Source organism: Arachis duranensis, chromosome 6 (genome assembly GCF_000817695.3).
Source record: "Arachis duranensis cultivar V14167 chromosome 6, aradu.V14167.gnm2.J7QH, whole genome shotgun sequence".
Lineage (NCBI taxonomy): Eukaryota > Viridiplantae > Streptophyta > Magnoliopsida > Fabales > Fabaceae > Arachis > Arachis duranensis.
Window position 1 is genome coordinate 71,667,558 of NC_029777.3, and position 5,040 is coordinate 71,672,597.

Consider the following 5,040-nt stretch of genomic DNA (forward strand, 5'->3'; position numbering starts at 1 on the left):
TTTGGATGAGGAATGTGAATAGTAAATGGTAATGAAATTGTATTAACAAAATGGTCTTGGCAAGGTTTGGTTGTCAAGGGTCTTCATCATTATCACTAGCCACAAGTATGGTAGTTGCAAGGATTAATCTCACTAAGTCATCCTTTAATCAAGTAGCAAAGGAACGTCAAGTGAGTAATATCAATCCTAGTCCATAAGTCCTAGCTTTCCACTAATTGGATTAATGAAGACTAGAGTTAATGGCTATCAACTATCAATCAATTGGATACTAGAAACTCAAGAAATCCTAAGTCACCTTCTCAAGCCAAGAACATAGAATTTTACACTAACATCCTCTCAAGCATTTCATCAAACACTTGGAGGGTAATGAAAGGAAGAATTTTTATTTGTAAGAATAAAAAGAATGAACAACTAAAAATTACAAAGAATTAACAAAACAACAATCAACAACATCACAATCACATGAATTATCTCAAATTGCATTATTAAAAGAAAACAAAAGAACAAAAATATCTCAATTACAAAACCTAGAAACAAAATAAGAGAAATTACAACAAGAGGATAGGGATAGAAAGAAGAACCAAAGTGTAGCAATCATCAATTGAAGTTAGAAGTAGAAGGAGACTTGAATTAAACCTAGAACTATGAGATCCTAATCTAACCATAATTCCTAATCCTAATTCTAGAGAAAAGAGAGAGCTTCTCTCTCTCTAACTCTAACTACTTCTAAAACTAAACTATGACTAATGATGACAAGTATGTTGATTCCTCTTCAATCATTGGCTTAAATAGCATCAGAAATGAGTTGGATTGGGCCCACAAGGCTTCTAAAATCGCTGGCCACGTGTTGCATTAAGTGGGTCATGTGCCACCATCGGCGCGTCCGCGTACTGTGCACATGCGCACCCCTATGCATGATGCAACTATGGCAAATTTTATATCGTTTCGAAGCCCCGAATGTTAGCTTTCCAACCCAACTAGAACCGCATCATTTGGACCTCTGTAGCTCAAGTTATGGTCGTTTAAGTGCGAAGAGGTCGGCTTGACAGCTTTCCGGTTCTTTCATTTCTTGATGAGTTCTCCAACTTTTCATGCTTTCTTTCTTCATTCCCTTGATCCAATCTTTGCCTCCTAAACCTTAATTCACTTAACAAACATATCAAGGCATCTAATGGAATCAAGGAGAATTAGATTTAGCTATTTTAAGTCCTAAAAAGCATGTTTTCACTCTTAAGCACAATTAAAGGAGAATATACAAAACCATGCTATTTCATTGATAAATGTGGGTAAAAGGTCATAAAATCTCTTAAAATCAATACAAGATAAACCGTCAAAACGGGGTTTATCAACCTCCCCACACTTAAACCAAGCATGTCCTCATGCTTAAACCAAGAATGAAGTAAGGGTATGGCATTTATTTAATAGAAACTAACTAAATGCAATCTACCTATATGCAACTATCTAAATGAATGCAATTGCTTGGTCAAAATAAATCAATTCCCAAGAAGCATATTTGCACTAGGGCTAAGGACTAGCAAGTCTAATCCGCAATTGAATTGAGTTATTAAATATTTTTACAAACTTGCATGAAAATTATGATCATAGGTGAAAACATGTAATTGAGCAATCGAACCCTCACCGGTAGTGTTTGCACTCTTTTCGCTCAAGTGTTTAGGGTTGATTCTCTCAATTCTCCCCTAATCATGCTTTCCAAGATTTGTTCTTCTTCTAACAATCAACATATATTTCATGCATGCATACAAGTATCATGAGGTCTTTTCTTTGGTTGTAATGGGGCTAGGGTCAAGGTATGATGCATATATGGTTAAGTGAGCATGAAATTTGAATCTTTGATAAGCTTAAACTTTCCACCTAACCTATGACATCCTATACAATTTCAAAGCTAGCCTAACTACCCATTTTTCACCTTTTCACATACTCATGCATTTTCTTTTTCATTTCACAACACTTATGCATTGATCTTATTGAGCTTCGCTTTGGGGTATTTTGTCCCCTTTTTATTATTTTTCTTCTTTTTTCTTTCTTTTTCTATTTTTTTTTCTTTTCCATATTATTTTTCTTTTCTTCTTCTTTTGTTTTTCTCATTTTTTTTCTTTCTATATACAAGAACCTCAATGCATAAGGTCTATACGTTTGATCAATACATGAGCATGTACCAAATTCCCAGTATTTTCAATAAAAATACAAAACTACCCTTTTATTCACCCGATGTCCCAAGGTTCCCACACTTGAATGATACTCACACACACTTGCCTAAGCTAGTCAAAGATCCAAATTAAGGACAATTATTGTTTTCTTTCACTTTAAGCTTGTAATGTGCTAAATTAAGAACAAGTGGGTTAATCGTAGGCTCAAATTGGCTAACAATGGAAGATAAAAGGTAAGGCTATTTGGGTAAGTAAGCTCAATAAAATGATGGCCTCAATCATATAAATGCATGAATACACAAAATAATGGACATAAAGAATCAAACAAATCAAAGATTACAATCATAGAAAGAGAATAATGCACACAAGAAGGAAAATAAGTGGTTATAAGATGTAACCACACCATTAGGCTCAAAACTCACAAGCTTGTGTTCTTAGCTCAAAAACATGATCCACAATACATATATATATATGTGATTCAAGCATGTTTAATGAAAATTTTTCACTCAAATCAATTGAAGTTCCCTATAGATAGAAATCTTGAAAAATTTCATTATTTTGACTAAGTTTATCGTGTATACATATGCAAAACTAAGAAAATGCAAGTAAAAATCCTAAAATCCTAGAATGAAATGAAAAAGTGTTGGGATTAGAAATTTGTCACCTAAAATCGCCGACCGGTCGGACGACCTCCCCACACTTAAAAGTTTGCACCGTCCTCGGTGCACTCAAAGATGAGCAAGGGGATACGGCGAATCTCCAGATTGCTGCGTGTTCTTTCTTCCGCTTCCATGTTTGCTTGTGGTGCATTGTTCATGAAAAACAAAAATATAACACCATAAGATGAGAAGATGTAAAAACAAGGAAGCATACATTATTGGAATGAGGTACTAATCACTAGAAACGAGTGAGTGAATTAGTGTGACATTAATGACAAATAAGTGTGTGAATTCTAAATTACGCGGCTTAGAACACACATTAGCATAAAAGCTATGTCACAAAAGAAGCATGCACTTCACTTATCCTAGTGTGCTTGGGATGCTTTAAGTAAGCTTGTAAGGTAAAACAAGCATTAAAGAAGCATGAAAGCATTCAAGTCAAAGCTTATGGATGCATATAGTCATGAACACAATGCATTAAGGTAAATGCATAACATCATCTATCAAGGGGTTGCCTAATCAAGGAAAAGGATTCAAATCACATGATGGCTAGCTACAACATGCAATTCAAAAGAGTCACAAGCTCGAAGGCAATTCTTATCACTTGGTATTTTTCAAAAGGTAAGCATGAAAAACTCAAAACCAAGTAGCAAAATATAAACTCAATCATAGAGTCCAACAAAGATTATAGACATAATGATGTTAAGATAACATCCCCTTTTTAATACTCAGCAGCAAGTAATGGTAAACAAGAATAACAATCCAACACTTATAATGAAAAGAGAAAATAGAATGAAAACTAACTAAAACTAACTAACTAACTGATTAACTAACTAACTAACTAATAACTAACTAAAATAAATGGTTATCCATGGTGTTTGGAAGTGTTGGATGAGGGGTAGGAGGAGGGAAGAAGAAAGGAGGAGGAAAGAAATAGAAAGAGGAGAAGAAAAGAAATGTGGTGGAGGAAGGAAATCCACGCGTACGCACGCATGACGCGCGCGCGTCGACGGCTTATTTCGAGAGTGGCGCGTACGCGTCATGTGCACGAGCGCGCAAATAGGTTTGTGCCTCAGGCCCAATTTCCGCACAGTGCAGGCCTAACTCTCGGGTCAAGGTATGGAAGGTGGAACTTCTCAATCCACGCGTACGCGTGCATGGCGCGCTCGCGTGGATGGTCCAAAACGCTTGATGCACGCGTACGCACGCAGTGCGCGTACTCGTGGATGGTGCTCTATTTTTTTCAAAAATTTTTGCTATGTTTTTGCACCAATCCAAGCATTCCAAACCTCCAAACAGCTACCAAAACACCCTAGAACCTTATTCAACATACTATATTACTAACTAAACTCAATAAAACAATAAAAACAAGAAATTAAACTAATTCTACCAATATTTACAAAAGATGAAAATGAGAATCTACCTACAATGGCAACTCAATTCACTTATTAACAAAACTAAAAGAGTATGCAAAGAGTTTACCATGGTGGGGTGTCTCCCACCTAGCACTTTTATTTATTGTCCTTAAGTTGGACTTATGGGAGCTTCTCTCAAGGTGGCTTGTGCTTGTACTCATCTTGGAACTCCCACCAATGCTTGGTTCTCCATTGTGCCCCAAGATTTCTTATGGATTGAGCCAAGTGTTGATGGAGTTCTTCACAAGCTTGGGTCTCCCAATGTTGATCCTCTTTTTCTAATTCGGGATCCCACACTTTATCTTCACACCCGTCTTGAAGTTGATCATCATTATTGGTCCATCCGGATGGTGAACAAGATGAATTCTCTATGAAATGCCCAATAATCCTCCTAGACCCATCTATTTGAGCACTATTCCCACCTTTGTATTCAACTCTTGAAGTATCAACCAAAATGAGCCTTGATTTGCAACGCCAACCACGAAACATCTTTCGCTTACGCTTCATCCCACAAAGCGTCCGAAGTTGCCCATCCATTTCAAGCAAGCCATATTCAAGTGGGACAATAAAGCTAATAGAAATGAATTTTACCCACTCAAGTGAAGGAGTAGATGACAACCTAGGCAAAGATGCTTCCAAAGATCTTGACAAAGCATAACCAATCCCCGTTCTTCTATTTCTAGGGACTTCCACCTCTTCACAAGATCTCTTAATCTCATTCCCTTGTTCAACAATTTTATATAAACCTTTTCCCTTACTCAATTTATAAATGGGAGGGTGAGAAAAATTTACCTCCTC